This window comes from Schistocerca americana, chromosome 7, assembly GCF_021461395.2.
Source record: "Schistocerca americana isolate TAMUIC-IGC-003095 chromosome 7, iqSchAmer2.1, whole genome shotgun sequence".
Taxonomy (NCBI): domain Eukaryota; kingdom Metazoa; phylum Arthropoda; class Insecta; order Orthoptera; family Acrididae; genus Schistocerca; species Schistocerca americana.
The window spans coordinates 285523790-285551408 of NC_060125.1; the positions used below are offsets into that span (position 1 = coordinate 285523790).

General features: G+C 43.0%; 1 pseudogene; it reads left to right on the forward strand.

Annotated features, from left to right (window-relative positions):
* LOC124622877 overlaps positions 1-26882 on the forward strand; it is a 39644-nt pseudogene extending 12762 nt beyond the window's left edge.
* Positions 26883-27619: the final 737 nt, after the last annotated feature.

Genomic DNA, 27619 nt, shown 5'->3' on the forward strand with positions numbered 1-27619 from the left:
CACGTGAACTAGAGGATGATGCCGTTTGATTATGTATACAGAGAGTAGTTGGTGATCTCTAGGAGCATGTTTTATGACTGAAAAAACCTGCAGTGCCGTGCCTATGCAGCTCCCCTCGCGTTGTTTTGATGCTGACTTCGCAAGTGCGACCTTCAGTTCTGCAGTGACTTTAGCAGCTGCCGTCCCCTATTTTTCTTCACAGTCCTCTTCAATGACCGTCTGATACGGCTGCTCAGCACACTCTTTCGTCTTCGTTGTGACTTAGAAGATACTGGTTTTTCGTTTTCCTTTTCTGCGGTGTATATCTTCAATACGGAGCCCATTGAAATATCTATCATTTCAACCATCTTTGTCACGGTAGCACCAACCGAACGAACTCGAAAAATTTGCCACGTTCTATTTCACTTAGCTGCAACATAATGCACTCACAGCTATATAAGACACTCTTCTGATCACGACTGTCACTTGCAAAGTATTGAGGACATTGTACAGGTGGCGTTCTCACCAGTCCTCCAGGGCTCAGACAGTCAGATCGGTACTGAAATCCCTGGGTTAGCACGACAGAGCGGATGAGGTTATATTTGTGGAAAGAGGCCGAAATAAGTTACAGTTAGTTGCACTCAACATGTGAACTTTATTTGTTAAAACACACAATCACACAAGCAAGAATCAAAAACTGTCAAGGTTTTAACGGAAGACCCCTTTGATTTAATTTAGATCGGCTGAAGGCCACATCGAAAACCCAAGGCACAAGGCCTAAGCAAGGAATTAAGGTACAAGAGTTCTTCTTTAGAAAACATTTTTTATCTTCAATATAAATAGGTTGAAAACCTTAGCTTAAATTTTTCCCATAGAACTCGGCTGAAGACCACACATTTATCAAGAACAGTGTTACGGCTTAAGGCCGAGAAAGATTTTCAATGTTTAATCTAAACAAGCTGAAAACTCGGCTGAAGGACGCATATGACAATACAATTTAACTGCTTAAGGCCTAGGAGGAAGAGCTTTCAATTTGAAAAGGCTGAAGGCCTTATCTTAAAATATTTCGTGTAAAACTCGGCTGAAGGCCTCATACTAAAGAATAACAATCTTATGACCTAAGGGCAAGACAAGGATTCTGAATTTTTAATTTAAGAGAGATTAAAACTGGACTGAAGGCCACACACCATGCAGAAAACGATTTTACGGCTGAAGATCTAAAGGGAAGAGCTTCTAAACTACAACTAAAATAGGCTAAAGGTTTTATCCTAAAATGCTTCAGACAAAACTCAGCTGAAGGCCACATACAAAACCCAAACAATCTCACGGCTTAAAGCCCAGGCAAAGATATTTCCAGTTTTTTATTTAAGCTCGAAAACTCGGCGCCGGCCGCGGTGGCCGTGCGGTTCTGGCGCTGCAGTCCGGAACCGCGGGACTGCTACGGTCGCAGGTTCGAATCCTGCCTCGGGCATGGGTGTGTGTGATGTCCTTAGGTTAGTTAGGTTTAAGTAGTTCTAAGTTCTAGGGGACTTCTGACCTAAGATGTTGAGTTCCATAGTGCTCAGAGCCATTTGAACCATTTTTGAAAACTCGGCTGAAGGCCCATACAAACTAAAAAATATTTCTTACGGCATGAAGCCTAGACAAAATTTTTCAATTTTTGATTTGAAAAAGACCGAAAACTCGACTGAAAGCCACATACCAACTTGAAACAAATTAACAGCTTAAGGCCTAGACACAAGAAATTTTCAATTTCAATTTTGAAAGGCTGACACTCGACTGAAGGTCACATAGCAAACAAGAAACAATTTCTTCAAAATGGTTCAAATGGCTCTGAGCACTATGGGACTCAACTGCTGAGGTAATTAGTCCCCTAGAACTTAGAACTAGTTAAACCTAACTAACCTAAGGACATCACAAACATCCATGCCCGAAGCAGGATTTAAACCTGCGACCGTAGCGGTCTTGCGGTTCCAGACTGCAGCGCCTTTAACCGCACGGCCACTTCGGCCGGCCAAACAATTTTTTCTTTTCTACGGGTTAAGGCCTAAGAGGAAAAGCCTTGCAACTGTAATAAGCTACAACCCAGCTGAGGGCCACACAGAGTACTTAAGACTAAAAGGAAATCACTATGTAAAACGCAAGGAGCGGCGATCAGACGGTTCCAAGGGTCGGCCTGGGAAGTAGCACTAATGCTTGTTTAGGTGAGACAGGCAACCAGACCGACAACCTCTAAATCGGAAGGCAACTCAACCAAAAGTTATCCGACGAACTAACCAAAAGATCAGCTCTGCTCCACCTAACCAGCAAAACGACAACAAGATGTCAATAGCACAACGTTCTGGATACTGGTGCCCAATCCAGCCAAGTCAGAATGAACGCCCATAACTACCAACAGCACCTCAGCTGTCGAACTACACGCCATGACGGACACCATTAACACGACGAGGAATATACACTGCCGAGAACTACGTCAACGCCCAGCGCAGGTAACTGGAATGTCAATGGCCATAGTGCAGAATATACCGCTGGTAGACTTCATTAATGAAGGTATGGATTAAATTAAGTTAAACACCGAACAGGATTTCTAGTCGACTTCAATGCACACACGTTGTTGCTCGCGGGAATCTCCCAGAAAGCGACAACCAGTATCAAACGAAGAGATGTGGTAGCAGTTGAGGCTTGATAGTAGGTTAAGTGAGCGCTCAACTTTAGTGTCAAGGATCGGTGGGCGACTCTGGAGACTTCCTCGCTGCTCTGCCCCAACCGACCGACTGCCTAGGCACGGAACGGTCAAAGGACCAAATACAGGACGGCGGATGAGACGACCAACCGAACGACCAACGAATGGTCGTCCTGCTCCAATCATCGTCGGTAAGACAGTTCATGTGCGTCACCAGCGGTCGGCGAGTACTGGCTGCCAGGACCTCGCTGGCGCTCCATCCCAGTTGCTGCTCCATCCCCAGCTGACTTTCCAACCGAACTCCCGACACAGGACGACCCGGAAATACTATCGGTCGCTCCAGAGATGGTACGAGAGTGTACTTATCGATAAGCGCTGCTGTTGCCACTATGGGCAGTTAAGGCAGGAACTTAGTGACGCCAGTAAATGGAATGAGAAAACGAGACGGCAGTACCGTAAGAGAAGATGACAAACAATAAACGGGATGAACACGAGCAGCGCACGGCTCAGCTACCGAAAGTTGTGCAACGAAAGAGTATCGATCTAAACTTCGGTGTAGTTTGCACTGTGTGCCGTCGTTCAGGAGAATGTGCGTAAATGGTAAGTAATAGGCAGCGCAGGATGTACGGAGCACGCGAACTGGGAACGTCTGTTTTATAGGGCTGATGTTGGGAAGTTAGTCCATCGTTCCCGCGTCCGTGCCTAGCTTCTACCATTTTTTGTACTGTAGTACATGTGAGACTGTTAAAAGGGACATAACTTTCGTGACAAATAAAAGGACTGTTCGTCGTTTATAGCAGTGTTCTGCTGGTAGTCCACTTTCGTTTCTTTTACCTGAAAGTAGTCAACCTACAGAGAACATTTGTAGTTTCACAGAATAAGCACCAAAAAACAATAGGAACAGAATAATAAAGAAATAATTACATCACACCTGCTGAAGTATTATCATGGAGTGTTAATACCCAGTAATAATAATATCAACAATAACAATAATAATAATAACAATAACTGACTGTCAGATGGCAGCACCGTCGTACATCTATAAACTCCGAACCATCCTTTCACATGTCATGAACTTCTTGTCCCGTATAACAGATTCACACATTCTACGGTAAAAATATTAGCACCTCCAGGACTGGAATACGGACTATGTGGTACGACAAACCAAAACTCTACCGACTGCCACGCAGGAGCTCTGCACGTCAGCCCCTCACAGTAATTCTTTCCCTGATCCATAGGTCATGTGGTAAATATTATTTACCGTGTATGTGTGTTCTCCTGAACGACCGTGCATATCAAAAACTATATCGGTGTTTTCCTTGATATTCTGTCGATATATAACATTTGGTAGCGATTTTTCTGTCTGAGACCTGGAGGATTGCGTGTTAGTCCAATATAACATTCCGAAATAACATAGTGAAATATAATGTTCTGGTATACTTGTGACTTCTTCTGCAATATGAAGTTGAAGTAACTGAGGTGTTAAAAATTTTATTCTCCACTGGGAGACGACGTTGTTTTAACTAGAAATGAGATGATGGAATCACCACGTTCTGAATCTATTATTTCTCCTAGCAGCTATGCATGCGAATATTTCTCTCTCAATTTCAACCGTTCCATGGATCAGCGTCTTTTTTTTTTTCTCCTTTATACACAATGCTGAAGTCTATGCAAGAAATGTATTGTCTGTATTGGTAGCCATCTTCTTCTTAAGTGGGCTTAAATTGACAAACTTTGTTAGTTTGTTAGTTTGTTAGTTTGTTTCACAAACCCGTGGATAGAAAAGAGCGAATTTGACAAACATGCTTTATCATGTACGGGCTGCTTTGCCCTATTGTTCCATCATAAATTTACAAAATAAGGAAAAATGAGAGGAAAAACATAAATTGAGGGATGTTGAGAAATTAGGTGTGTGGCTGAAGTTTATGGTGTACATCACTCCTGTGCCTTTGATGTCTCACAAACATACATGCAAATTGTGGTGGTTGTATGAGAGTTACATGACGTTACCCACATATGTCCATTTCGTTGATGTTATATGAGACCACTGCGGATATCATCTATATTCCAAAGTCTAAGCTACGGTGGCTTGTGACATTACTGTAGTGCCCCAGATCCAGGGATATAAGGTACGAAGGATTCAAAATATTGTAATACATGTAAGAGGGCCCATCTCTTACCGTTCTTAAAATGTGTAACTTTTCGAGACCTAAGTAATCTAGTGTCCAAGACCTTGGTTAAAGGGATGTGTGATTCAAAATCATGTATCACAAATTTATTGACTAGCATTTGTGACTTACGTTGTTTAACGAAACAACTTGTAAATATATGCTGATTATCAATTGATTCATTCCTTGTGTAACAATTGATAAATGGCTGTTTTTCTTTATATGTGAAACTATATACAAGCCAAGACTAGAAAAATTCCAATAAAAGATTTTGGAGCCTATTATCTTTTATTTTGACGTAACTTAGTAGCTGAAACTTGTGCATAAACTATGAATTTTTGCGATATATGTGTTAGGTTACAAAGATTTCTGTTGACAATTGAGGATTCAAACAGTATTTTGTTTCGCTTCATGCGTTTCTCCACTTGTATGTATTACTACTTCAGCAACGATTTCAGCTTAGACTTACGTATATTAATGGTCTCCTTGAGGCTACAATATAATCACACAGTAAATACTAAGTTTTCTAAGATACACCTTGTTGCTTTACTCTTTTGACCGCTGGCAGTATATATTTTTGCTGACAATCGTCACTGAAAATGGGAGAACATACATAGCATTGAATTCCTTTGGAGTTACTAAAGATGTGATCTGTGTTGTTGTCTCGTCAACCATGATTAGGTTTTTTGATAATTCCTTCTGTTATTGTAAGATCAATTTCTTTCTATTTAAGGTTATTAAGGTTAAGATGCACAGTAGATGGGCATGGTTCAAATGGTTCAACTGGCTCTAAGCACTATGGGACTTCACATCTGAGGTCATCAGTTCCATAGACTTAGAACTACTTAAACCTAACTAACTAAGGACATTACACACATCCATGCTCGAGGCAGGATTCGAATCTGAGACCGTAGCTGAAGCGCGGTTCCGGACTGAAGCGCCTAGAACCGCTCTGCCACAGCGGCGACAAATGGGCATGCACAGTCATTTTAATGTTGAGTACTTTCCAAACATCTAAGGGAGAGATGAACTGCTTTTCCATCTAACATGTGCCTTTATAAGTTCTTTTATATATCCCTTTAACCTTCGTTTCAACTTTATTTGCTAAACATAATGTATACACTACATTTTTCATTTTTCTGTTGATACTCTTCCAGTGACGAGTGACTGCAACAGGTAGAGAATAAAGACATGTTTTGTAAGGTGTCAGGCAAATCCAACACCTTACATGAAAACCCTGACATGATACCAAATCCGGCAGTATGTCACATAGCTCCGAATAAATCCTGACATTAAATTAACCGAAGTAATACGACCAACGAATGAGCAAATGGAATACCACAGACTAACACAAGAGCGCCTAAATGCATGCCATACCTTCCCACTGTGAAACAGACGCAGTTCCAAGGGAAGAAACGAGAACAGAAGCCGAGAGCAGAATCGTCTAGGCTAGGAGGCCCTACGATAAGGGACGGACACCCACGTCGCCAGCCGACCGCCAAGACCACCCCCAGCCCATGTTAAAAGATGGAGCCCTCCAGAAGAACAGTATAGATCTTACGATAACACTAAAAGGGCCACACCAGCTGCAAGTTTTAGCGTGAGACTGTACGCGTCTCTGTTACGTTGCAAACATTAAAAACATTTCCCCACCACGAATAGTATAACGTTTCTCATTGGATAGAAAGAAGTTTTGTAGGTGGAGCTTAAGGTTAACATTGAGACCCTGATTCACAGCCAGATAGCTTTTCTTAAACCAACTTCGGTAAATTGTAGTAAAGAGAAGTTATAGAGAGTTGCTTCCGAGACGGGGAGATGTGTGGAGCTGCGCTGCCCTCCACCCCCTGCCGCTGCCTAACCAACGACAAGGTAATGAATTCCCGTGATGGTTCAAAATGGCTCTGAGCACTATGGGACTCAACTGCTGTGGTCATAAGTCCCCTAGAACTTAGAACTACTTAAACCTAACTAACCTAAGGACAGCACACAACACCCAGCCATCACGAGGCAGAGAAAATCCCTGACCCCGCCGGGAATCGAACCCGGGAACCCGGGCGTGGGAAGCAAGAACGCTACCGCACGACCACGAGATGCGGGCAATTTCCGTGATGCCGCGCGCATAAGGCTTCACTCAGAACTGCAGAAGTTTCATCTGTTACATCCCCTTTTTGCGTAATACTAGTGTAGATCGTCAATTAAAGGTCATGGTATTCACATTTGCTATTTGAAGTTAAAATCTGAAACGCGATGAGTTTTCTGTTATATAATTATTGAGAAGCCACATCAGCCACTGTAATTTACGACAAGTTAAATGAGTAATTAAAGATAACTGAGAGGGTCTCTGTAGACCATTTTTGATAGTTTTCTCATTCATGAAACTTAATTTAAACCTAGATTATAGATGTGATATGGCATAGGTCATCCTTCGATCCATTGGAGAACTTGAAAACACATTCAGGGAATATTTGTTCACATTTTTGTTGAACGCAGTTGGTTTTTATCATCCTGTATTTAAATATTTCCTTTTATCAAAAAAATGGTTCAAATGGCTCTGAACACTATGGGACTTAACATCTATGGTCATCAGTCCCCTAGAACTTAGAACTACTTAAACCTAACTAACCTAAGGACAGCACACAACACCCAGCCATCACGAGGCAGAGAAAATCCCTGACCCCGCCGGGAATCGAACCCGGGAACCCGGGCGGTCCTTTTATCAATAGTGGAATTTATAAACAATGTTTTGTGAGTAGATTAAAAATTCCAGTGGTAAACTTAACTGCTTTTTTCCACGTTATTTTACCAGGTAACTAAAAATAGTTAAGCATTGAACCCGTTACACTAAATTTTGTTAGTATTAAGACTCTTTTACAGGGAGTGCAGTGGTCTGACGCTGAAATCATTAAGTATTTGATTATATCATTGCTAGTCTCACTGAACTCTACATGTCATGTGTGGTCTGGCTTCTCCTTACCAGCAACAGCTCCCAGGTTCAAACTAATCAATTCAAAAAAAAAAAAAAAAAAAAAAAAAAAAAAAACACGCTCAGAGCGTCGTTGCGCGAGTGTGGTATGGAGACACGACTTAGAACAAACAGACGCCACGCAGAATCTTAGAGTTTATGCAGCTGAAGATTAAAAACGCATTTCTTTATGAACGTGGCAGTTGCAGAAGGTCACTTGTTCAAAATATTAAATAAATTAGACAAAGGAGATGAAATAGGAGCAGGTTGACATGAACTGAAAGAAGAGATAATGAGGTACCGGAAGAAGACTTCTTGGATCATATCGGGAAATGTTTATACGGAAATAATAGCGATGCCGTCATATTTTTTCGGTGTGCCTGTTTGAGAGGTTAATGTCTGCAGTGGCCTAGAAGATAGCGGTGCGATTGCCTGGTGCTTAATTTGCATCCCTTTGGCCTGAGGTGCACGTCGCGATTGCTTGGGCAGACAGCGTGGCAGCAGCGCGTGCGGTAGCCGGTGGCAGGTATCGCGCGCTGGCTCTCGGCTGGCTGCCTAGCTCGTTCGCTCGCTCGCTAGCTGCTGGCTGGCTGCAGCTAGACGCCTGACCGGCCTTGCGCGTAACGTGCGCGCCGCATCCCCAGCGGCCGGTCGCTCTCTGGTAATGCATTCACTGGCTCCCAAGGGCAGCTTTTACTGGCGGGCGCAGGCGCTCGTATCCCGCTGGAAACGTACCTGCACACTCGCGGCACAGTGACTGAAGCAAAGATCAATATTAATTGTCTTCTATCCCCGTTCTTTTGACTGACCATGGAACTAGTGTACGCCGCACTAGCTACGTCTACGTGAGTGCTCTGCAAGCCACTTGGCGTGGGAAGAATTATTGTAGGTAAGCCTATGCAGTAAGTCCAATTTCTCGAATTTTCTCGTTATGTCATTTTCGAGACGTATGTGACAGGAAGTAATTTGTCGTCCGACTCTTCCTGGATAACAGTCTCTCCAAATTTCAGCTTCAAAACTTTCCGTACGCACAACGCCTCTCTCGAAGAGTCTTTCACTGGAGTCTGTTGAGCATCTCTGCAACGCTCCCTTGCCGACTTAACGAGTCCGTGACGAAAGGCACCACTCTTCGTTGTATCTTGTCTGTCTTTTCTATCAGTCCTATCTGATAAAGGCGCAAGATCGATCAACGTTGCACAAGAATCGGTTGAAAAACCACGTTGTGTGCCAGTTGATTAATAAAAGAATTACATTACCTTTCACACCACTTGAGGTCGCTCCAGAAAGCTACTCCTAGATATTTTACGGTCGTTACTGTTACCAGAAACTTGTCATCAATAGTGCAGTTGTACAGGGTAACACACGTGTATTTTGCTTACTGAAAGTAATAATTAACTCATTATTATGGCACAAAAGCATTACAGTAACGATAATATGCAAAAAATGCGAAAAATAACGCTCTTCGTAAATCATGCACATAAATGAATGAATGCAACATACATACACTAATGAGGGGTGTTCGGTGTGGAGAGATGAGGGCCGGCCGCTGTGACGGATCAGTTCTAGGCGCTTCGGTCCGGAACCGCGCGCTTGCTACGGTCGCAAGTTCGAATCCTGCCTCGGGCATGGATGTGTGTGATGCCCTTATGTTACTTAGGTTTATGTAGTCCTGAGTCTGGGGGACGGATAACCTCAGATGTTAAGTCCCATTTGAACTATTTTGAAAGATGGGGAGCGAGAGACTGACAGAGGAGGGGTAATCGCGATCTGTCGCATTAAACCACTCATGGGACTACTGGAAAAAAATGTAATAGAAATCTTCACTTAACGTCTGCGATTAAGTCAGTTAGACTGAGATACTTTCCGTTGACTGTTAACTCTATCTGCTGTGGCCTTCTAATTACTCTCTTCTTTCTGTATAGCGTCAAGATCTCAGTCATCATGGTGTCAGATGTTTGTATGTGTGACGATTTCGAATTATGATGCTTTCTTTACCGTGGCGGTATAAAACATAAAATAAATTTTTCATGAAATTATTTCGGATCATTTTCACACCACAGTGTCACATTACGCCCATTTTATTGTCGTCATTTTCACTGAGGAAGGTTAACGTACGAGAGCAGGATGAAAACTACTGATGACTCATTGAAAGGCTCTATATTTAGGTCGCAAATACACTAACTTTCCCATCTATCTCTTTCACATCAATACAACGTTTCTCCACCCAAATGATTCGCTCTCTGCACTCTATTCCGAAAGGCCTGTAAATTACGATCAACTTATTTAACACTTACATTTTCCAGCTAAAAACCGTTTTAGACGTTAAAACAACATGTCCCTCGGTTTTCGAAATGTCCAACCACTTTAGAAGGCAAGTAAGTTGTATGAAATAATTTTCTTTTTACATAGTCAGTAAGAACACAATCGTATGCACACCTGACATTAACTTTCCTCATTTTATATCACTGCAATCAGCATCGCTTCATGTGGTAAAACTGCATATCATCAATACTAACCATTCAGGGAGCAAAATAACACCTTTTATTTTCTTTCTTTAAATCAGTGTATTACATCTTCTGATATTTCTCTGACATCAATTTCTTGCAAGTTTAAATGACAGTCAAAAATACTATAGCATCACTTTGCCCGTTAATTTTCTTTGTGACTACAATTTGGAACTCCATCATATGGCAGTTTCTTAGGAGAAATATTGATATTTTTGTATTCGTCAATTTACTAACCGTTGAGGAAGAAGGAATCAGATCTGGTTGACTCTTCAATGGAAACAAACGCTCCAAAGTAAAAAATTATCGGACCATAGACACTCAATGGGACGAATATTCAACAAACAAAGTTTAAGTTATCCCACAGAATAACAATGCCTCGTCGATATCGAAGTGTATCCCCGTGACAAATTGCTAATGTTTCACCTTGAAAGAGTGTTATTAAATAATGACATTAAAGAAGCTCTAAAACTCCTTAACACGTAGTTTGATATGGTAAATAAAAATGTCGTGTGACTAGGGCCTTCCGTCGGGGAGACCGTTCGCCGGGTGCAAGTCTTCCGATTTAACGCCACTTCGGCGACTTGCGCGTCGATGGGGATGGCATGATGATGATTAGGACAACAAAACTACCAGTCCCTGAGTGGAGAAAGTCTCCGACTCAGACGGGAATCGAACCCGGGCCCCTTAGTATTGACATTCTGTCGCGCTGACCACTCAGCTACCGAGGCCGGACGTTTGACATGGTGAGGGTTACTGAATAACTCGTTCAGTCTCCCACTGTTTGTCACAGCATGAGTACCACTAATGCTTATGCGACTATCTCATTATATTCCGTGTCTATGTTGTATTAGAATTGTGCAGCAATTTCGATGTTAGGAACAAAACCTAAAGCTGTCCATATCTTAGAAAGTAGCATTTGTTGTTTTAGTTTTGTTAGTCCCTGTTCTTAAACTGTTTTTTGTAATACAGCATAACCAATGGAAGGATGTTTCTCCACAACGAAAAACATGAGACAGCACGTATACCATCAGCAAAGTCTAATTTTAAATCTGAACAGCCGCTCATCGTTGAACCTTTCAGTACCAAAGTAATGACACTGCTCTTGACGAATAATGTAACGAATAATGGATGGTTCCTTCTTCCCATTTTCTGTAAGATTTCACCTTAATTCAGTTGCTTGATTGATTTAGGGGACAGGACCAAACAGCGACGTCATCGATCCTGTCGTATGAGGTAAGGATGGGGAACGAAGTCGTTCGTGCCCTTTCGGAACCGTCCCGACATTTGCCTGAAGCGCTTTAGAGAAATCACGGGAAACCTACATCAGGATGGGTGGGCGAGGGTTCGAACCGTCATCCTCCGGAAAGAGAGTCCAGTGTCATAACCATTGTGCCACCTCGCTCGGTCCTTAATTCAGTAAGAATTAGCACGTATTCCAATTCTGATCCCTTAATCTTTACGATCCACAAATCCTTAATTACTAAATATTTTTAAAGTTTTAAATAATGGGCCTTCAGCCGCTTTAAAATTGAAAGTTCCTTACTTGTCAAGTCTTGCATTTTTTGGGCCTTCAGCCTCATTTATTTTTTTTTTTTTTTGGATAAAGCTTTTGGCCTTCTGCCTTTTGAAAATTTATTGTAGTTGTGTTTTTCAATAATGGGCCTTCAGCCACTTTAAAATTTAAATTGCTTACTTGTTAAATCTTAGATTGTTTGGCCTTTCAACCTGTGTAAATTATTGTTTAAAGATAAAGCTTTGGGCCTTCTGCATACTAAAATTTATTTTAGTTCTTTAAAGTAATCGGCCTTCAGCCGTTTTTAAATTAAAGTTCTTGTCTTTCAAGTATCAGACTGTGTAGGGACTTCAGCCTAACTGAAGATAAGGCCTTCTGCCTTGTGTCTTTTTAATTAATTTTACCTGCAGTCTTAAATCATGGACCTTCAGCCGTCTTTAAATTAAACTTGTTTGCCTTTCAAGTGTTAAATTTGTTGGGCTTCAGCCAAGTTACAGAACTTACTTACGTGAGGCCTTCTGTCTTCTAAATATTCTGTTTTGAGTTTGAATTTTAAGTTAATGGCTTTCGAACGTTTTTAAATTTAAGTGGTTGTCGCCTTAAGGCATAAGATAGTGTGGCCTATTCAGCCGATATCTAAGTTCAAAATTTTTTGCTGTATTGTTGGGACAACTAAATAAAGTTATATGTGTTTGAGTGTAACTGACAGCCCCCTTTTGGCCCATTTCCACAATAGCAACTACCTGTTCTGTCCTGCGGACTTAAGCAGTGCATTTCAGTGGCATCGGCTTCAGTGGTGGAACTTATAATTTGAGATATCATATTATCTACGTTTGGACATTTGCAAACTGGGCATACAAACTACTGTTATTAAGTTTCGCGTAAGCTTATAAGCCCGTCGCGAACAGGCGAAGGATATTTGGTTTATTATTTCAGATAAAGGGAGTTGTTACGGTACCCAGTGGTGCCGTCGCTGTGTGTAGAGTCAAGGGGACAGACGTCCCTCGAACACCATTGCATCAATCATAAACGAGGGCCGCCTATACATTTCGACTTGCTGCTCCATCGATACGTGGATATCTGTTAATGGGAGACAGTATCTGAAAGTAACCAAACAAAGCGAGGAGTTTGTTTTAACAGTTATAGATCGGAGTTGTCGCTATCGACGGACGCCGACCTGTGTCAACCAGACTTCAACATCCATTTCCATCTAGCCGCCACACACACACTCGCCACAGTTTCCACCGTGACTGATGCAGATGTGGACGATCGCTGTTGAAGAGACATACCCAGTGACTGCAAACTTCTGTCTACAATCTGCTGGGCTTGATACCCGCGTATCGCCTCCCTTCCTGTACGCTGCGTCACGTACCTGGGCACTGGGCTTCCGCTTTCACAACAGTCGCCGTTACTGACGTGATGTTAGCACTTGCTTAAGCGCACGCCCCTCTTCGAGAGCTTGAGCAAGATTGTAAGCTGCAGTAGACTTACGTCTATAGGCTCCTGTCCAGGCTGTCAGCACGACATCGCTGACCCGCACAACGAACAAGCCAGCACAGCCCTGTGCCTGCATTCCTCGTCGTACGCTAGTGTGTGAATCAGCGCGCCTTCATCCGAGCCGGAAAAAAACATTTTGGATTGTCAAAATCACCAGCAATAAACATGATTCCAGGTAGAGGTGTTTGACTGGCGCCGTAGTGCATAAGACAGCCATCCATACCAACTGCCGAGCTTTGTCTCCTACTCCAGCATCGTAACTACCTCTCACGATCAACATCCGCCGCCCACTAAAAATCCTGACCCGAGGGGTGACACTTCACCTCGTGTGCATAACTGATCTTATGACCATGCTGACACCGCTGTCACTGGTGATCAGAATTGGATATCAATGCCATCACCAGTGGTGCCATCTTCTGACACTGCTGTCATCACCACAGCAGCTTCGCTTATCTCGCAGTCAACGTTTCACGCAATGCAGGGTCATGAGTGAGAAGAATTTTATTCACCTTATTTACATAGTAACGGGCCATTTTTATTGTGTAACTACCTGAGTACCCGGCGTTTCCCCGGTAGGTATTTATTGCAGTCTTCTATTAATCCACCTCCTACTTCCCCCTCTGCCCGTCAGTCTCCACCACCACCTATGTCCATCTTCTCCATCTCCACTCTCTGTCCATCTCCTCCTGTTCCTGTCTGCAGCTCGTGGTCTAGTGGCTAGCGTTGCTGGCTCTGGATCGCGGGGTCCCGGTTGGTTCAAATGGCTCTGAGCAGTATGGGACTAAACTTCTGAGGTCATCAGTCCCCTAGAACTTAGAACTACTTAAACCTAACTAGCCTAAGGACATCACACACATCCATGCCCGAGGCAGGATTCGAACCTGCGGTCGTAGTGGTCGCGTCGTTCCAGACTGTAGCGCCTAGAACCACTCGGCCACCCCGGCCTGCCGGGGTCCCGGATTCGATTCCCGGATAGGTTGGGGATTTTCACTGCCCAGGAACTGGGTCTATGTGTTGTCATCATTTCATCATCATCATTCGTTACAGTGGCTAGATTGTACCGTATAAAAAATTGGATTGTGAATAAATTGGGACTTTGTACCGGTGCTGGTGACCACGCTGTTCAGCGCCCAACAAAGCAAACATCAATCAAACATCATCTTCCTGACCCTCTCTCTTTATGCATCTCCTACAGCTCCTCTCTCAGTCCATCACCTCCTCTCCTCTCTCTCTCTCTATGTATCCATCTGCTCTTCTTCCTTGTCTCTGTCCATTTCCTTCTCCCCCTCCCTGTTCATCTCCTACTCAGTCATCCCACTGACTACCTCTTTTCTTTCTCTGTCTATCTCCTCCTCTCCATACTCTCTATCAATTTCCACCTCCAGTATCTCTATCCATCGCCTCCTCCTATCTGCAGCTATCTCAGCTTTCCCTCCCTCTGGTTATCCATCTCCTCATCCTCCTTCACTCTCCACCTAATCACACTCACCTCATCAGGAGTCTGGTGGTTCTTACCCCTACAGTACTACCTTTAAAGTTGTAATTAATATGTGTATCAAATTTGATCGAAATCGCACCTGAGGTTTAGGATGAGCTTCTTATCCGTGGCTTTGCCTGCTTACGCGTATATCAAATATATTTCACACATATTTAACATATTTCATACGTTTTTTTTACAGGTATTTCACTTCTTTGTCTAGCGAATTTCGCCCTGCAGTTTCATTTTCTAGTAGCTCAATGATTATGTTGACTCTACTTCTGAACTATGTGCTGTGTCGCAATGTGCAGGGACATCCAGTGGTATAAGTGCCTACTATCTGCGAAATGAGTTCTGAATAGAGAAGTAATAAATTAAAACGTCATGAATCACGCAGGACATTCTCATGCATCTCAGTGTTTTCGACGACTTAGCTCCTGAAATATGTGTAATGAAGTGATATAATTTTATTGTAAATTCAGTGGTATATGTGAAAACTGTCGGCAAAATGTTTCGCGATTAAGTTAGTAGCAGAGAAATAATAAATTCAAACGTCATGCTCCACGTGGCAGTTTTACTGCATGAACAACGGAAATGTATTAATTAATATTTTTTTCCTTTCACCCTTTTGCGCAGGTCATCAGCGCGAAGTAGTTCCATAATAGTTTGAAATTATGTGTAAAGTTCGTTGCAGGTCTCTAAATGCTCTCATTCTCAAGTACTAGATTACTAAAATATGAGTATTATGGCGCCGTGGGTTACAATGCTTTCTTACGCGTGTCACCAGCCCTTTGATAGGTTGGTACTTCCTACCTCCACAGTGGTTCTTTCCAGAAAGTAAATGATATGGGTACCAAGTTTGGTTGAAGTCGATCCAGTGGTTTAGGAGGAGATGTGAAAGATACATAAATTCATACGTGCAAACATGCATGCGTACATACATACAAACACTTTTATAATTCGCGTGGCATCACTGGCCATGGTGTATCTTTGGGACGTTCTTTTTAATCCGAAGGTAACTCTTGAACAACTGTGTGAATCTCATGACTTGTTTGCTTTCATATTACAATATCTCTGAGCACAAGTATTCGTGCGCAAAGGCTGTGCCAGACATGTGTTGCAGTTGTCGACGTTGGGGATCCTTGGGATAAGATGGTAAAGAGTGTATGGGCAAAAGTATGCTGTAAGAACTAGGATAATTCGTTGTGTATTGTATAATTTGTAGTGTGAATCTGGTGTCATTTCTTTTATATCACATTGTTTGGGCAGTAGCAGTAGGATACGTATGATGCCGGTAGAATTTTGTCCTCTGCGGCCCTCACGTTTTTGGCAATAGACAGTGCGACGTCGGAGAACGTCTTGGTCTCTAAGCAAACACAGTCTTTGGGTTTCAGATTCAAGGCGTGGTACATCTCGTTTCCATCTCTGTTCCATTCCGGGAAATGGATGACCTCTGCTGTGAGTCTGGTCACCTATTTTCGCCAGATTTGTGGGCTGCATAGGATATCGAGGCACACGTCACCGTCAAATCGACAGCCATATCAAATTTTGTCGCACTCTGACCCCCAATTTGTCCCGATACTGGCAGCCAAGAAGGAACTTGATAGGTTGCTCGACCTTGGTATCGTTGGATTGGTCACTGCTAGCCATTGGGATGAGCCATAGGTTGTTATTCGCAAACCTTCAGGAGGGTTTCGTTGCTATGAGGATTTCAAATCCGCTACTGGCGTTCCGTCGCTAGTGCGTTCTTATCCGATTTTGCGAACAAACGAAATCTCACAATACTGGCGAGTGGCGAATGATTTTCAGCGATTGATTTGGCGGAGGCGTATCTACAGAGATTCGTCTGGATAACGCTTACCAGCAGATTATGATCATCAGTATCCTATTTAGGTTGTATCCTTACAAGCTTTTGCCTTTTTGACATCGCGAATGCCCCCAGTATTTTTCAATGCTTCTTAGAACAGTTAATACGCGACGTCTGACATGGTGCAAACTATTAGATGACGTTATCATCACGGGGTCATTATGGCAGGAATATCTTGACAGCCTTTGAAACCTGAACTGCAAGAGGCATGCCTTAACTGCAACCTCCGAAAGTCAAAGGTTTCTTCAGGCAGATGTAGAATATGTAGACCATCCTCTTTGTATGGAGTCCGACCCACGCATCGTGATCTAGCGACTGTTGGCAATCTTCCTACGCCGTGAAACCAGAAAGATCTCCAAGTATTTTTTGGGAAAAGTTAGTTGTTATCAATAAAATGTCTCCAATGTGGCAGGTGTCATTCATCCTTTAAACACCTTCCCGAAGGAAGGTGTTCCTTTGGTTTGGGTAGTGGACACCGCAAGGCATTTATCCACATAATGTCGTTGCTAACGTCTTCCCCGTGTCTTTCTACCATTACACCAGATAAACAGCTGGTTCTTGCCACAGACGCATGCCAGCACGGAATTGGTGCAGTTTTATCTCACGGGGAAGCTGTTGGATCTGAACAATCTCTGCCATATGCCTCAAAGAAGTTGACAGCAATTCAACACAGTTATTCGCAAGTAGAAAGCGATGGTAATGGTTTTCGCGGTCCATAAGTTCCACGTTTTCCTTCACGGAAACAAACCTCGTCTTATCACTGACCATAAACTGTGGCGCTTTCTGGCTCCCATACTCGGTTTCCGGACAGGATCACACAAGGACGTCAGTGGCATGTATTATTTTTGAATGTGTATCAGTACGAGATTCATTAGCGTCGCACTGCTCATCATGCCAACGCAGATGCGATGACACACCTATCCACTGGTTCTGACCAGAGTTCGACAAAGCTGATGTTGTGTGCTTCCAAATGAATGAACATGTGCAGTGGACGTTGGGTAGCCTGCTAGTCACAGAAAAGCGCATAGAGAAAGCAAATCTCCAAGGTCCGGTGCTCTTTCAGGTGTACCATTTTGTGTTAAAAGGTTGGCCCAAATGGCTGCCTGCTAAGGAGTCGGGCCCACTCTAAAATATTTTCCTCCTTGATATTTGGCTGGTGGTGTTCGGAGGAACACTCTTCCTTACTAGAGATTTCAATGAAATTCACGTTGTCATCCCATCAGTCTTCCAGATTCTTGCACCCTTCCATCTAGGTCACTTGGGCATAACCCACACGAAAATGCTAACGATACTTTTTTTTTTTGCTGGCCAAGCATTGATTCAGATAGTGACAAGCTTGTCCAGGGGTGCAAACAGAGTGCAGAACATCAGGCAGCATCAAATAACGAACTAAATTTTTTGGCCCACTCCCAATCAGCCATGAGACCCCATCCAGGTCGATTCTGAGGGTCCTTTCTGTCATTCTTTGTGGATAGTAGAGGTTGATGCACTATCAAATTACCCATATGTCATCTACATGCGCTCTACCTCGGAAGAAGTTACTGTGCAGCCTCTAACATGGATTGTTGAAATCGAAGGAATGCCACAGACAACCATCTTCGATTATGGGCCATGCTTTACCACGACGTTGTCCAACGATTTCTGCAGCCGGAACGGTATGACTCACCTCAGGTCTGCACCAGTTCACCCCTAATCGATGATGAGGTGCTTTGCGTACTCGCCTGCAGACACAGCATTTCCTCTGTTCCTAAGCATCTACAGGGCCATCCCGCTGAATGGCCGCTGCCCAACAGAACTTCTGTGTGGCCGACAACCCTACACTTGCTCTGTCCTGTGCCACAGCCTGTGGACCACAGCCTGTGGACAGACTATCCTGCGAGCGCAACTTTGGTCGGTGGCCAGGGTGGCTGCTGGCTACGGCTCGGGAAACGCACGGCCATCGAATGTTCACCGTGGACGCTGGCAGGGCGTCACTCTCCGGCCATCACAATCATCAACGCCCTAGGTGTGGCAACTAACTGCCACAGCCGCAGCCACATCAGTCCCATTTGGAGGGCCCTCCTGCAGGCACCGCCCCATCCCAGGGGACTCATCCACTTGCACCTCCTCTGCTATACGCTAACATCAGCCCCGGGCCAATGACCTTTCAGTTATCAGTGATAGGACTCCATACTTGCACAGTTAATAGTTATGCAAATGTCTGTAGCCTTGTCTTTATCCGACGTGCAGCTATCAGCCGACGTTATATCTGTGTATGTAGTGATCGTCAATAAACCGTTACGTTTATGCTGAGTGTATTCTATCCTTCAGTCGACCATGCAGTAACAAACTTGAGACCGCATATTTGTGGCAAGGCAGATATCATTACTGGTAAGACCATGATCAAGTTATCAATACATATACTGTACTGTTTAGAAAAGCATTTGAATAGCTTACCTACCCAAAATCTAACCTTTCTTAACGGCACTTTGAATACGATATTCCTACACTCAGCAGATAACCTGTTTGCATCATAAAAGAGGCGTAATACAAAAGAACACATGTTTGAATATATCCAGCATTTCCGGGAACACAATCTGCCGATTATCACTCTAAGTGTTTCTACTACTAGCACAGCCATGTTGTTTACAGCAACTTGTATTCTGTATCTTCGCTTGAGGCATAATGTACGGTCGCAGGTTCGAATCCTGCCTCGAGCATGGATGTGTGTGATGTCCTTAGGTTAGTTAGGTTTAAGTAATTTTAAGTTCTAGGGGACTGATAACCGCAGATGTTATGTCCCATAGTGCTCAGAGCCATTTGAACCATTTGAGGCATAAAGTTCCCAGTCCTCTGGATCTACCTTTACACCAGATTCCTGTACAGTGGGTTGCTGCCATAACTAAGAAGTAGGAACTGAATTGTGCAAATAAAGCTAATTAAATTATGGCAAATAGAATGCTTTAGATCTCGATCGTTTTAAAGATTAAAATCTCCTTGCAGAATAACCAGATGTGCCGCCGACGGACTAGAAGAGACTTCGCCTCCGAGAGCACAGTCAGCTAGCTGTAGTGGTAATTTGCAGCTGCAAGCTGTCACTGCTGTTTGGACGCCTCCATGATTGAATCAGGCGCGGGCAAGGGTGGGACTTTCCCTCGTGAAGGGTGGTGCTGAGGGACTGAAAACTTCCGCTAACGACCTGTAGCCAGTGACACCTGAATACCACCTCCATGGCTGCACAACGTGTCACCGATTTGGGTCCTGCAGCTCTACCTTCAACACACCTACCGCCTGTGGTAATCTGTTGTACGTCTTTCCTCGAGAGCAGTTGGGCGAGCCACAATAGTAGACAGTAAGCAATGGCAGGCTTGCACCATCAGACTCCTGTCTGGGAAACGTGCATAAATCGCTGCCGTGACCTGAAACATATAACGGACGGAGGTGTCACCGCGCTGTGTCTGCATTACTCGTCACATATGAGACATATGAGTGTGTGAACCTTCCACCATACTGGAGAAGACATTCGTTACTTTAATATCACTGGTACTAAACATGATTCCAGGTATAGCTGTTTCACTGACGCCGTGGGGGGGGGGGGGGGGTATCACAACATCCATGTCAGTAGCTCACCTCCTCACCTGGGCGACCTCCACGCCCACTAAAAATCCTTGTCAGAGCGGTGACCGCTGCAGATCTTTAATGGAGACCTTTCTGTTTTAGCTCCCTCGGATGTGGCTGAGAAGAACGTACGTCTGTAATAGCCCATTATCTTAAGCAGCGTGCCGGCCGCGGTGGTCATGCGGCTCTAGGCGCTCAGTCCGGAACCGCGCGACTGCTACGGTCGCAGGTTCGAATCCTGCCTCGGGCATGGATGTGTGTGATGTCCTTAGGTTAGTTAGGTTTAAGTAGTTCTAAGTTCTAGGGGACTGATGACCACAGATGTTAAGTCCCATAGTGCTCAGAGCCATTTGAACCATTTAAGCAGCGTATTCGCACATGCGAGAAGGTAGTCGCACACCCACCCACCCATCCACCCACCTACACATGCACACACGCACACACACACACACACACACACACACACAAACACACTACCACACACGCACGCACACTGTATTTATGGTTATTGTCTGGGTTAGATGTATCGCAGAAAAAGGTTAGTAATAGCTGCAGTCCCCGAGATCTGGCTAAAAGGTGGAGGCTGTTGCACACAGCTAAAACGCTTCAAAATAGTGTGTCCTCAATTCTGGACCATTTTGTCCCACCATCAACTTTCTGGACTTTGTAGAAAAACACCTCTCTTTCCTACGGTGAACTTTTAACATACCCATCGTTATGTTGTCGCAGACTACGAAATGGAACACGAAAACTCAGACCAAGTCAGCTTGTAAGTACGCTAACTGTCATAAAGTCACCAATGAGACAAATGTTAAGGTACCTATTGGCAACTGCAGGATGTGATAAATGACGAAACATTATTTAGTACTGCACTCATGAGTTTGTATCTACTACAAAACAATCCCCTGAATCGAACATCAAATAAAGTTATAATTTAAAATATTATCGAATCTGGCTACAGTTTACTTTCACTGTGGAGCAATTCACGATGTCCTCCTTAAGACAGACTGATAAGCGCAGTAATCTAAAACTCGAACCCAAATCTGTCGAACACTGTACGACGCTGACTTGAAAGGTGATTAGCGTTACAGTCACCGAGAACGAAATTAAACCTGTTTAAAAAGATCCTGAAAATTCAATTAGCACGTTTCCCTTGTACTAAAGCTTTCCACTGAGAGAATGACAACGTGTCTAAAATAATTTTTTCGTAGTACGTTGCACTTTTGGAACCTTCAAGTTGTTTTTAGAAACATGAAAAATTCCGTGTCTGGAAGCAGAAAGGAGGCCGGATCGAATCCTGCTTTCCTTCAGTCTGCCTGTAACCTAGCCTTCCCTCTCAATGACGTGGAGATTCGCCCAAAAAAATACTTAATTCGTACTCCACTTTAAACAGTCGATCTTCTTTCCCAGTCTGGATAGCTTTGGTTGGACAGGGACACACCAATTGTTGAAACGGAGGCTGGTTGTAAGACTTTAACCAGGCCTTCGAGTCATACGTTATTATTATTATTATTGTAGAGATAATCTCAGAATCTGAAAGAGAGGTTGCTCGTGACCTTTCAAACTATGATACTGACACAAAAGCCAGTTTCACGTAGATACCCTCACTGGGAACGTGGAAAAAACTAAGAAACAGTTAAATAATTGTAAAAAGGGGCAGAAACGAGTAAACTTCCTTATTCGGAACAGTATATGTCACCGCATATGTCTCGTTAGAAATTTCAAATTGCGGCGTAAGTGATGATAACAATGGCCTACAGCAGTGTAACCAAATCCCTGAAAAGTGATTCAGTTCCAACGGAGTTCCAGTATTCACCACATAAAATCATAGCTTTTGCAATGTACAGTCGTCGATGAGTTTGTCTTCCATTCTTGATTCTTGAAACTGTAATATACGAAAGACATAACACTTTGTACAGCAGCTTTAAACAAATTTAGTAAATTATTTATGAAGGATGTTGTCGCTACAAAAACAATTATCCGCCGTCAGCTGCTACCCATCACATTCTTTGTTTTGTTAGAGTTGAGGCAATATCTGCTCTAGGAAGCTGCAAATCTTTACAACAGTTACATATTCCGTGAACAATTAAGAGTTTTTCTCCACTTTATATCCTGTGTGTGTAACTTCAGTAAACGCTTCTCTAGAAATATCTCCTTTCTAACGACTTCTAGCATATCTGTCGGTTTCTGTACATACATCACAGACTTTCTTGCCATCACTGACACAGTACTTAGAATTTTAGTGGGCATAGACGAGGGGCATTTTCCCATAGTAGGGAGATATGCGGACTTCTGCCAGAATTCACCCCCGAGTTATTCGCACTTTTGAAAATTCAGTTTCCGTATTTAATGATGAAAAGGTATTTTTCTTTTTTTTTCACTATGAAGGTGCGATTACTTCGTCTTATTGAAGATCAAAAGTTTCTAAACGTATCTGGAAGTATAAAGGCAAACCTAAATTTCACCGGAAAAATTTCCGAAGATCTTCAGACTACTTTCTGCTAAATCGGTGGTCCCTGACGACGTGTTACAGATAAAATACGTTTCGTCTATTTTCCCCATCTATCTTTGGTATCTACTAGAGCGCACTGAAAATTCATGCCTAGAATGTGAAAACTCTTGAAGCTTTTGAAATAAACAAAACGTTATTAACTCTCTACGTCTTTATTTACATATTTATTTCTGAACGTAATCACCCTAACGACCGACACATTTCTTCGAACGAGAGACCAATTTGTTGATACCATCACAATGAAATGTTTGACTTTGTTGATTAAGTCACGACATTGTTGATGGAGTCACGACGTCACATCTACCGGCCGTTGTGGCCATGCGGTTCTAGGCGCTTCAGTCCGGAACCGCCCTGTTGCTACGGTCGCAGGTTCGAATCCAGCCTCGGGCATGGCTGTCTGTGGTGTGCTTAGGCCAATTAGGTTTAAGTAGTTCTAAGTCCAGGGGACTGATGACCTCAGATGTTAAGTCCCATAGTGCTTAGAGCCATTTGAATCATTTTGAAAGTCACATCTGTTTGCACCGCTTTGTTGTTGTTGTGGTCTTCAGTCCTGAGACTGGTTTGATGCAACTCCCCATGCTACTCTATCCTGTGCAAGCTTCTTCATCTCCCAGTACGTACTGCAGCCTACATCCTTCTGAATCTGCTTAGTGTATTCATCTCTTGGTCTCCATCTACGATTTTTACCCGGCACGCTGCCCTCCAATACTAAATTGGTGATCCCTTGATGCCTCAGAACGTGTCCTACCAACCGATCCCTTCTCCTAGTCAAGTTGTACTACAATCTCCTCTGCTCCCCTACCCTATTCAATACGTTCTCATTAGTTATGTGATCTACCCATCTAATCTTCAGCATTCCTCTATAGCACCACATTTCGAAAGCTTCTATTCTCCTCTTGTCCAAACTGTTTATCGTCCATGTTTCACTTCCATACATGGCTACACTCCATACAAATACTTTCAGAAACAACTTCCTGACACTTAAATCTATACTCGATGTTAACAAATTTCTCTTCTTCAGAAAATCTTTCCTTGCCATTGCCAGTCTACATTTTATATCCTCTCTACTTCGACCATCATCAGTTATTTTGCTCCCCAAATAGCAAAACTCCTTTACTACTTTAAGTGTCTCATTTCCTAATCTAATTCCCTCAGAATCACCCGAATTAATTTGACTACATTCCGTTATCCTTGTTTTGCTTTTGTTGATGTTCATCTTATATCCTCCCTTCAAGACACTGTCCATTCCGTTCAACTGCTCTTCCAAGTCCTTTGCTGTCTCTGACAGAATTACAATGTCATCGGCGAACCTTAAAGTTTTTTTTTTCTTCTCCATGGATTTTAATACCTACTCCGAATTTTTCTTTTGTTTCCTTCACTGCGTGCTTAATATACCGATTGAATAACATCGGGGAGAGGCTACAACCCTGTCTCACTCCCTTCCCAACCACTGCTTCCCTTTGATGCCCCTCGACTCTTATAACTGCCATCTGGTTTCTGTACGAATTGTAAATAGCCATTCGCTCCGTGTATTTTACCCCTGCCACCTTCAGAATTTGAAAGAGTGTATTCCAGTCAACATTATCAAAAGCTTTCTCCAAGTCTACAAATGCTAGAAACGTAGGATTGCCTTTTCTTAGTCTAGCTTCTATGATAAGTCGTAGGGTCAGTATTGCCTCACGTGTTCCCATATTTCTGCGGAATCCAAACTGATCTTCCCCGAGGTCCGCTTCTACCGGTTTTTCCATTGTCTGTAAGGAATTCGCGTTAGTATTTTGCAGCCATGACTTATTAAACTGATAGTTCGGTAATGTTCACATCTGTCAACGCCTGCTTTCTTTGGGATTGGAATTATTATGTTCTTCTTGAAGTCTGAGGTTATTTCGGCTGTCTCATACACTTTGCTCACCAGATGGTAAAGTTTTGTTAGGACTGGCTCTCCCAAGGCCGTCAGTAGTTCTAATGGAATGTTGTCTACTCCTGGGGCCTTGTTTCGACTCAGGTCTTTCAGTGCTCTGTCAAACTCTTCACGCAGTATCGTATCTCCCATTTCATCTTCATCTACATTCTCTTCCATTTCTATAACATTACCCTCAAGTACATCGCCCTTGTATAGTCACTCTATATACTCCTTCCACCTTTCTGCTTTCCCTTCTTTGCTTATAACTGGGTTTCCATCTGAGCTCTTGATATTCATACAAGTGGTTCTCTTTTCTCCTAAGGTCTCTCTAATTTTCCTGTAGGCAGTATCTATCTTACTCCTAGTGAGATAAGCCTCTACATCCTTACATTTGTCGTCTAGCCATGCCTGCTTAGCCATTTTGCACTTCTTGTTGATCTCAATTTTGAGACGTTTGTATTCCTTTTTGCCTGTTTCATTTACTGCATTTTTGTATTTTCTTCTTTCATCATATAAATTCAACATTTCTTCTGTTACCCAATGGTTTCTACTAGCCCTCGTCTTTTTACCTATTTGATCCTCTGCTGCCTTCACTATTTCATCCCTCAAAGCTACCCATTCTTCTTCTACTGTATTTCCTTCAACCATTCCTGTCCCCTGAAACCCTGTACAACCTCTGGTTTAGTCAGTTTATCCAGGTCCATCTCCTTAAATTCCCATCTTTAACATGTCAAAATGAAGTCCTCGAAGGTGTTCTTTAAGTTCTGGAAACAGATGAAAATCGGATGGTGTCTAGTCGGGACCGTATGGAGAATACGATATTGCAGGGTGTGTGTTATTCTGAATTACTATGCAAAGTCCCTTGGGAGATGCATGCACTTTCGAAGGAACGGACACTGTGGTGACGACAGCCGTTATGAAACAGATTAAAGCATCCGCAGTTGTGCATTTGGATAACCATCAGATGTATAACGGAATCACTACATTGAAAATCTGTGCCTGACCGGGACTCGAACCCGCTTACCACGAGATGTAGCATTACCATTTGGCTACACGCGGACGACTCAAAGCCATCCTCTAACTTCCATATATTGTCAACCATCTGTCTAAAACTTGATCTTCTCGTACGTCCATCATGTATATTCCCACGCAGGAGAGATATTTTATTTGAAAGTCGCTTGCCCGGTGTCGGCGGATAAAGGATCACTGCATTGTAATTTGCAATAACACAGGCACTGTAATATCGTATTTATCCGCCGGCACCGAAAAAGCGTCTTTCAAGTAAAATGTCTCCCCTGTATGGGAATATACATAATAAATGTACGAGGTAAGGTTGTAGACACGTGGTTGACATCATATGGAAGTTTCGGTCTGGTGTGAGTCGCACTCAAGTAGCCTAGTGGCAGATGTGGAGTGCGCATTGTTCAAGTCATTGGTGTTATGCGTAAAGAGTGAAGTTGTTACTGCGTTTCAAAAGGAAATGGAAAATATATTTTCCAAACGATTATGCAAATGAGAGTGAGCTAGTGAAGTATGCGCTCCAACAGCGGACGTTAAACGATCACCGCCACAGTTTCTTGAAAGTACGTTTGAAGCACAGGATGATATTCTGGATATCAAGCGAGAAAGTGACAGCGAAAATGTACATTCGGATTCCGATGACAACGAAGCAGAGGACGCTAATCCAAACAGAGCGGCCAGTGCACTTGAAGACATTCTTAGTAATAGAGGCGAGTTTATGAAACATTCTCGTGAAAGACCTGTACAAAAGGAAGATCATCACAGCTCTGGGAGTTTCACATCGGGTATTTTGAATTAAAAAAATAGATGCAGCAGAAAAAAACGAAAAGAAGAAGGAAGCATAGAGCACGAAGGAGTTACAAGAGGAGGAACGAGAGAAAATGCAAGTATTGGCATCCAATTTCACTTAAGATCAACTGGATAGATATGAAATGAACAGGAGGCCAGCTTTTCCAAAGGCATCTATTACGAGGTTGATGCAGACAATTATGGGGTGTTCTGTCTCACAGGATGTTGTCAGCAATTGCTAAAGTTTTTGTTGGTGAAGTTGTGGTAGAAGCACTTGACGTGATGGATAAACAGGGTGAAACAGGACCATTACAGCCAAAACACTTACGAGAAGCTATTAGACGACTACGTCTGCGAGGTGGAATTCCCAATAGCCGAGCTCGAAAAGTTATTTTCCGTGTTTAGTATTTCTACAGCTGGCTTTTTAAAAAGTGTGGACTCTTGAAAACTGTGTATCCACATAAGTTTGTGGTTGATGACTTTATTTTCAAGGTATTGTCATTTGGGTGTATGGGCTCCATCTGCACTCATCCATTTTGTGATCATTGGCAAGAAGATCCGACAGAAGTCTCCAGAGAAAAAAGGTTTTGCTGGCCATTGGGCTATTGTTGTATTATGCAAATGTCCAACTGTGTTTCAATGGATATATTATGGGATACTGAAACTTCAGCCCAAACAATGGAAGTGTAATCTGCATAAAGTACCAGTATTACTTTGCTTTGAAACATCACATTTGTTGTACGTGTCATAAGATAGACTGTCAGGGAAAGATTCTGCGTAGAGTGAGCTGTTCGTAAAGGAGCTGTGATGCTGGCACTGGCATGGTGCAGTAGTTGGTGGACGCATGCCTGCCACTGCTAGATGGGAAAGATATTTTCACAGTGGCAGGGCACTTAACTTATAGCTCAGCCAATAAGCAAGAACTATTTGTAAATTATATGCACAAACGTTCCTCGTGAATCACTCTTATATATTACCGAAAACCAGATCAAAATCCCTGCAGCAATTCCTGAGATATTTGATGGATCACGAACCCAATGTAAGTTTATAATGGGAAAAAAGATATAAATACGAATTAACTATTACCAGGAAAAAAGCTTAAAAATGGCAAGGGTGACCTCTCGTAATAAGCGGGATATCCAGTTTCG